General features: G+C 37.7%; 1 non-coding gene across 1 annotated transcript; it reads right to left on the bottom strand.

The window, feature by feature from the left end:
* Positions 1 to 912: 912 nt before the first annotated feature.
* LOC114208927 (U6 spliceosomal RNA) lies at positions 913 to 1,019 on the bottom strand. Its single transcript, XR_003609184.1, has one exon. It is a non-coding gene; the product is annotated as a U6 spliceosomal RNA (small nuclear RNA).
* Between the last annotated feature and the right edge of the window lie 7,837 nt (positions 1,020 to 8,856).

The following is an 8,856-nucleotide window of genomic DNA, read 5'->3' as shown; positions in this document are numbered from 1 at the left end:
TTATCTGTTTTCATCATTTCTTTTTTGTAAGTTTAAGTTATAGACTACTGAGGGTTTTGGCTGGGGGTGGAGAAATAATACAGTTCGTGGATCCGAGAGAAGGTTGGCTGGACTGAGAGCTCCAGTGGAAGGTGCTCAGGGACCTCACAGGGTACCATGGGAGTTAATGGAGTCTCCAGTAATACTAGTAGCTGCCAGGGACTTTGCCAGAAATGGCAGATGAGGCACAACAGTGGAGAGAGGATGATGGTCAAGTAACAATTCCCACTCCAAACACTTGTCTCTTTAGGTACATTAGCCAGTCATTTCTTGTTGACCATATATATATATATATATATATATTTTTTTTTTAATTGGATCCTTTAGGAAAGCTAAATCACACTGTCAAACTTCTCTTTGACTAAGATTTTTCAGACTATGTCTTGTTAAAAGATCTTTGGTGGAAAGAAAGGAAAGTGAGAAACCTAAATTTAATGCCTTGGACACTATGTTTAGCCTGAGAATGTTCACAATCTCCTTTGCTTCATAAAGGAAAATCAACAAACAAATTAAAAAAATAGATAAGCAGACAAGTAAAGAAACATTTTTATGAATTCTTTTTGTGGGAGGTTGTGGCTGTGGATTCCTTAGAAAATAAAAACAATTTGAGATACTTCCTCCTAGTGCCTCTTCTTCTTTTCTCCCTCTTTATTTTTTTTGCCATCAATTTAAAGAATCAAGATAAGAAATATATATATATATATACGTATATATGTAATCGATTTCAGATGATTATCATAAAGTGGTTGACCTCTGTTATCTGTGCCAAGATAGAGAAAGAGACTGAAACCTGAATACTTGACAAGTGAACCCAAGGAAATGATAGCAGTTTACTATTTTGAACAGAAAAGGGATATGATGAGTTAAGCACCAAAAAGATATAGATATTTCACAAATTTGCGTGCCATCCTTGCCCAGGAGCCATGCTAATCTTCTCTGTATCGTTCCGATTTTAGTATATGTGCTGCTGAAGTGAGTACAAGATATAGATATTTCAAAAAATACTGTATTACCACCCCAAGCATCACCTAATAATTAATTAATATATACTTGATTCATGCTCACTATCTGCTTGTGTATTAATAAGTTCATTCTGTTTTCCTGCATATGGAAAGCGGGAGATGCAAAGCAGCTTTCCTTTCTTCTGACTTTTAACCAGGCATGATAAGTAAAGTACAATAACTGGACTTTCCAACATCTCCTGGCTCTTTGAGAAAAAAAGCAGCATTAAAAGAAATAAATTAATTTAAAATGGAGGGGGAATTGGTTGCAAAATAGAGTGTAAAACTTTACTTAAAAGATATTTCTGCTCATAGCGTTTTCTCTGCATACGGTAATAGGGTTATATTTGCAGTAATGGTTTGCTTACGGGCAAGCAATTAAGCACCTGCAGTCACTCCACAGGATGTAGATTTCACATGAATAGCTATTTTATAAATAAACAAATAGAAACCCATATATGTCATGGCAAAGGCAAACACTGCTTGGATTTTAAGTTTTAAAAAGGCAGTTCCACACCTTTTCGAAATCATTTGTTTCCATATATAATTGCATTCGACGCAGCCTTTTCATTCTCCACATGGATAATTAATAATATCGTTATTACCCTTACAGTCCTCTGCTGCAGTTTAACCATGAGACGGCTGCACTAAGGTAAATAGAAGCTGTATATGAGCCATGCGTATGGTCAGTGTAAGCATGCAGGTCCTCAGGTGTGGACAGAAGTCTATTTTAGATTATCCATTCCCTCTATCGCCTCTTCATAGGTTTGGTGGCCCGTCCTGGGAGAGCAGGGTTACTGCCTCAGGCCCCCTCCTACGTTCTCTGGATCTTGAATTACTCCCTGTTTTAACATGTCTTCTGCTGCATATGGAGCTCTTTGCAATGTATCCAACTTGAGAAACAACTGACCTGGAATGCAGCTCTGATACGTACCACCTAAGTGACCCTACTGCATTAGCTGCATGACTTTTCTTTTTTTAAATAATTTTTTTGTTATTATGTTAATCACCATACATTACATCATTCGTTCTTGAGGCAGTGTTCCATGATTCATTGTTTGTGCATAACACGCAGTGCTCCATACAGAACGTGCCCTCTTTAATACCCATCACCAGGCTAACCCATCCCCCCACCCCCTCCCCTCTAGAACCCTCAGTTTGTTTCTCAGAGTCCATCGTCTCTCATGGTTCCTCTCCCCCTCCGACTTACTCCCCTTCATTTTTCCCCTCCTGCTTTCTTCTTCTTTTTTCTCTTAACATATATTGCATTTGTTTCAGAAGTACAGATCTGTGATTTATCAGTCTTGTACAATTCACAGCGCTCACCATAGCACATACCCTCCCCAATGTCTATCACCCAGCCACCCCATCCCTCCCACCCCCCACCACTCCAGCAACCCTCAGTTTGTTTCCTGAGATTAAGAATTCCTCATATCAGTGAGGTCATATGATACATGTCTTTCTCTGATTGACTTATTTCACTCAGCATAACACCCTAAGCCTGAATAACTTCACATGAAAAATGGGGGATAGAAATAATAATCACCGCACAGGTGAGTGTAAAGAATCTTCACTCAGACAGTGGGGTAATGGGTCTCACAAGCAGGACGTCTTCTCTGAGATTCAGCTAAGAGGTAACAGTAAGCTGCCCTTACACTAGCCTGGGAGGTTGTGCCTTCTCTGTTGGTGATTGATTTGCTCTGGGCCCAAAGTGCCTGAACCTCAACTGTCGGCAGTTGAGCTGGGCAACTGGGCTGGAACTGACAAATGGTTTCACCAAAACCTGTGGGTAACAAAAAAAAAAATTATTTTATGAGGTTTACATGACACGGTCTTGTAAGACTTAAGAAGAGCCAAATCATGCTAGGAGGGAAGAGTGTATAAAATAAACCAGTGAAAGACAACGGATTTCATTAATTTCATAAATTTAGAAAACGTAACATATAGTTTAAAGCATGTGAAGGTGTACAAGTTGTTTTATTTGGACAGTTCTCAGTTCTGAGATTTTATGCAAATAATGTATTAAAATAAGACTGAAACTTTAGCAGGTAGGATTGTAGAGCAGTGAAAGCCTAGACTTTGGCAATGGGTGTATCTGCTTTTGAGTGTCAGGTTCACTGTTAATTTTGAGACTTATGGAAGTTGCTTAGCTTATCAAAGATCACTGTCCTCATTGGTAAAAGAATGATAATTACAGTTGGCTTAGGGTCAGCAAACAGTCACTTAGCAGATTATCTACATGGAATTAAATCTCAATAAGTTTTAGGTATAATATTGAGACAAGTAGGAAATGAAGCTAAGGAGCATGGGAGATGGTGACAGATGAAATTGAAAGTCTCCTGGAAAGACATTGTTTTCTAAAGATAAATTAATAATAACTCAGAAAAGGAATTGCATCAGACCATTTCTTATAAAGGTTGGAATGCTCTTAATTCTGCCCAATTTCCCCCAAAGATATTTATCAAAATTTACCCCCAAAAAATTGAGTTCTGAATTCCTTAACTCTGATTTAAAAAATCCTTTTGATTTACTGTGTTAAATTTAAGGCAAGATTTATGAAAGGATAAAATAAGAATTTCATATCATAAACTATAATGCAGTCTCACGTTAGAATAAGGTTTGTGGTTGGTTATTGTTGGTCCTTGTTTAATAGATTAATATTTGCTATATAGTATAAAAATTGATTTTATGTAAGATAAATACGGCATTTGTGGTAATTTCTATAGGGAATACCAGGTCTTTTTTCTAGTCATGGTTAAAATGTAAAATTATTTCTAAAGGAAATCCCAGGTACAATTTGTATGATTCCGACCTATTGTGAACTTCAGGCATATGACCAAAAGCAGACAAGGGATCTTACTTCTAGAAGCCTGAGTTTTAGATTTGAAAATCCGAAGTGCTGAAACATTTTCATAAAACACAGCTCTAACACTTACCTTTACTTTGATTGTATTGTACATGATAATACTAGATAAAATGAACTATTGTGTTCAGAAAACATACAAAGCAATGACTTTAACTCCTGTTTGAGATTTACCTCTTACACATGGATTTTTCTGTGCTGTTTCTTACCTAAAGGCTGTATAGAGCTTGCTTTCAGCAACAATCGGAGCACATCTCCTTCCTACAAACAACAATCACAATTGATGTTGACACACCTCTTGCTGTCTTTGCTGCTTCCAAAGGAATTCAACAAAAGCAGGAGAGATTAATGAGGGCAGTTGAAGCTCATATTAGACCACATGCACTCAAAAATTTGCCAAGTTTAAAGTCAAATTAGGAATTGACATTAAACCTTGAAATTTGGTTGTAAAGAATAGGATAGCAACTAAAATTTACAGCAGAATAAAATGTTAGGGTCCTAATAAATGTTCAAGGAGAATATATACTCTAAAAGAGTAGATTTATTCCAAGGTTATCTTAGATTTCATAGAAACATGTCTACAAGTTCCTGCATAAAAAGTGGAGAAAGAGAATATTTTAACAATTCATGGGAAAAAAATTTCTCTTAAATTACTGTAAAACTACCTATAGTTTTGTCAATTAAAATATATTCTAATTATGAGACTCTGATAGTCATTGAAATAAAAATGGAATTGTGAAATGTATAAAAAACAAGTAACATACTGTATCCAAAGCAGGAACACCATCCTCAAGAAGAGACAGGCCATTTTTCTACTAGTTCATTTCCTGCTAGCTCCCATGACATTTAATAAATCCCAGAATCCTAGAGCCAACCTACCTCACCTACATGTTATTAGCCATCAGATGGTTAGATGGGAACAGCACTGGTTAGATGCAGCAAGAGTTTATGTTTTTTTTTTTTAAAGATTTTATTTATTTATTTATTTGAGAGAGAGAGAGAATGAGAGATAGAAAGCACGAGAGGGAAGAGGGTCAGAGGGAGAAGCAGACTCCCCGCTGAGCAGGGAGCCCGATGTGGGACTCGATCCCGGGACTCCAGGATCATGACCTGAGCTGAAGGCAGTCGCTTAACCAACTGAGCCACCCAGGCACCCAAGAGCTTATGTTTGATAGCAATGCACAGAGTTGATCTTTCAATAACTTCAATAATTTCAATAAAGTAAAATAAGAAAACTTTATTCGGACTGTCAAAACAATTGAGAAACCTACTCTAACACCACCTCCACCTCCCAAATTCTAGAGAAATTTATCCTCTAATATGCTCAAAGCTAGAGTGGATCATAGATACAGTAACACAAAATTAAAATTGGGTTCAATTCTCATAATAAAATAGCTACCTCTGGTTTTTTTCAGAGCATACTGCAAGAAAGCTCCCTATGCTCTGCATCATGCAGATCTGTCTAAATAGAAATCGGAATGGTCAGAGTTATAGAAATTGATTTGATAAGAACTGAGAAATATTTGACATTGGAAATGTGAGCAATTGTTGCATAAAGAAATTAAGAACTTTCTGCAGGTAGTGGTAAATGTCTTGACTCCAGGATGTGGCCTTTCAGCACAGACAGAGAGACAGGGACAAACTTTGACACCTCAGCAAAGCAGTGAACAGAGCAAAAAAGAGCTTCAAGCCAGAGATATTTCATCATACCTGGCTAGTAACGAAGAGGTGTGGAGTTCAGTGGAGTATCCCATTTATTAAGAAGCACGCATGTTGAATTTGCTGTGTGGCAGGCATTAATCCAACCTCTTTAAAAATATTAACTATAATTGTCCTCATAACAACCTATGAGATGTTTTGCAGATGAGAACCCTGAAGTAAAGAGTGGTCAAGCAACTTGCCTAAGGACACAGAGACAATAAATGGTGTGCTCAGGATTGGGAGCCAGACACTATACCTCCAAGTTGGTACTGTGTTGTCAACTACAATGATGAGTACTTGCAGAAAGTTCAGTGGGACTCTTTGCCTCAGTTTCAGCAAAGGCCTCAACTGTAAGAGAAGAAAAAAAGAAATTAGTGCAAGTGCCCCCACATTTCAAAGAGGGGCCCTGTGCAAAAATTTTAAATCTATCAGGGTAGATTAGGTTAGGCTGCCATAAAGAGTGACCCTCTTCCCAGTGGCTCAACCAGTTATCATGTCAGAGAGAAAGAAGGTCCTGGTAGGTTTTGCATCTGTGTTTTATGTGCCTACATGTAACAATGGTCACTTCTACTTACAACTTATTGGCCAAAGTTAGTTGTACAGTCCAACAGAGGCACTAGAGGGACAATCCTACCATGTGTGTGGAAATGTATGGAGAGAGGAACCACGTGAAAGAGTTGGAGAACAAGAATATTGTGCAAATAGCAGTTCTTACTGCCACTAACAGGCTAGCTTAAAACTCCATTTTAAATACTTGACTCTTCACCTACTCAATAATTTAAAAGCATTCAAGTATAATGATCAGGGACATTGAAACTGGTGAGAGAATATCCTTAGAAGAAGTTCTTGGAGTGTCCTGGCATTATCTTTACTGTTTTCCATGGAGAGAGGAAAGAGATGCTTACCTCCCTCACCTCAAATCTAAAGGACCACTTGCAGAGGTTAGTTTGGGTCCTCTGAAATTTGGGGACCCACTGAACTGATGCCTGAGTCACAGCTAAGCAATCATGTGACTGACTAACTGCAGCTCCATTCTGCAGAGTAGATGATATTTGCTTCAATTATGGGTCACGATGAAAGTTTCCTGTAGAATAGAAAGAAGAGGGAGAGAGATTGAGAAACAGAGACAGACACAGGGAAAGACATAAGATTGAGAAAGAGACAAAATGAAACAGAGAGAGACAGAGAAAAGGGGCAGGTGTAGGAGCAAGTGAATCATTCTAGAGCCTACTTCAAGTGCTTTTGCCCAAGAAAGCTGCTTGGAGGTACAATATAATACCCCATGAAAGCAAGGCTGAGAACCATGAATCCCAGGGGAAGCCCTAAGCAACCAGCAAGAGTGTGTGTCCCTTGTGAAAAGAGCTCCCCTGAAATGGGAGGAGTTCTGTGGAAACCAAAAAGCCCCCACAAAAAAGGTCAGCTTTAAACTCTACCTAGCCCATTTTTCTCTCTTCATCTCCTACCATGGAGTGGTCAGAACACAGGGAGAGATTAAGAGTGAGGTGTGCATGTGAAGGGGGTGAGGTAGCCAAGTGAAAAACAAAGGCATGCCCATCTTTCCTACTGCAGGGCTCCCTACCTATAATAGGCCTGAGCTGTGGAGGGGGGCGCCTGAGAAGAAAGGGGTCACAGGATGGAATGTTAATTCTGAGTGGGGTTCAGAATTATCTTATGGCCCTAAGCCTGACATACTAATCACAGAACTGAAGTTGTTAGTGACTAAAGTAATTGGAAAACAATTATCCTGAGAATGAACAGATAACCTATGAAGTACCGATTTCAGAGAATGTTCATGCTCTAGTATTAAGTTTGATTCTTCTCAATAATCCTTTAGTTATCATTATATTAAATAACAGACCTAAATATCCTGACTATATGGACCCCAACACTTCATAAATCTTTTAATTCTGATTCTCAGAGTGAGCCTGCCTACAAACTGACCTTCTTGAAAAACTGTATAATATTTCTCAGTGTGTAAAGTATAATTGAACACATGCATGTACATTGAATGTTTTATTTATCTTATTTTCAAATTTTGAAATAATATCAAACCTACAGAATATGTGCAAGCACAACAAAGTCCTTTTTCTTCCTGAACCAGATGTGAGTAAGATGATGACATAATACCCACTACTCTCAAATATTTGGGTGTGTATTTCCAAGCAAATAAAGACATTCTCCTCCAAAAACCATAAAATTTCTATCAAAATCAGGAAATCAGCACCAGTACATGGGATGTTAATTTCACATGTCATCTTGTATAATCTATGGTGTCCAGTTGTTGGGTCAACCACTATTTAGATATTGCTATGAAGGTGTTTTATGCATGTGGTTAATATTTACTATCAGTTGACTTTAAGTAATGGGCGTTAGTCTGAGTAATGTGGATGGACCTCATTCAAACAACTGAAAGGCCTTACGAGCAAAACAGAAGTTTTCCAGAAGAGGGAATTCGGCCTCAGAACCATAGGAACTTGGTTGAGTTGCTTGAGTTGCCAGCCTGCCAGGCTTCTCTACATATTTCAGAGTGCAGAATCCCTAAATTATCTGCCAATTCCTTAAAATCAATAAACAGCTCTCTAATATAAAATACATAATATGGATGTATAAAAATCTATATAATATATATAGTTTTACTAATTGTCCAATAATGGCCTTTACAGCACAAGGATCTAGTTCAGTCATATGTTGAGCTTATTGTCAAGTCCCTTAATCTGCCTTAATCAGAAACCACATCTCAGAACTACTTTGTCTTTCCTGACCTGAATAGTTTTGAGGATGACAGGCCAGTGACTTTGACGAAAGTCCCTTAATTTGAGTTTGCCTGTTATTTCAACAGGGGCTGGTTTAAGTTATGATCTTTAACAGGATTATCTCTGAAGTGATTCTTTGTTTTTCTCATGGCATCTAATCATGTCAGACAATATTGATTTGTTCCATTCTTTATAATGTTACCTGCTTCACTTGATTAAAGAATCATCTGCTGGTCATCTCCATTGAAAAAATACTCATTTTCCTTTGTAATTAATAAGCAATTGTTGACAGGTAATTTGGGACTATGTAGATATCCTAGTCCTCACCAAAATTTCCATCTATCATCTATGTATCTATGTATCTATCTATGTCTCCATCTATGAATCTTTGTATATCTATCTATCTATCTATCTATCTATCTATCTATCTATCTATCATCTATCCATCCATCTATATCAGTGTGTGTTCATGTATTCCTATTTATTCAGTGGATTATAA

This window comes from Eumetopias jubatus, unplaced genomic scaffold, assembly GCF_037043125.1.
Source record: "Eumetopias jubatus isolate StellerSeaLion01/CBP00866 unplaced genomic scaffold, mEumJub1_p1.0 scaffold_7, whole genome shotgun sequence".
Taxonomy (NCBI): domain Eukaryota; kingdom Metazoa; phylum Chordata; class Mammalia; order Carnivora; family Otariidae; genus Eumetopias; species Eumetopias jubatus.
Note: the sequence above shows the minus strand (reverse complement) of the source record. Positions and strands in the feature narration are given on the sequence as shown.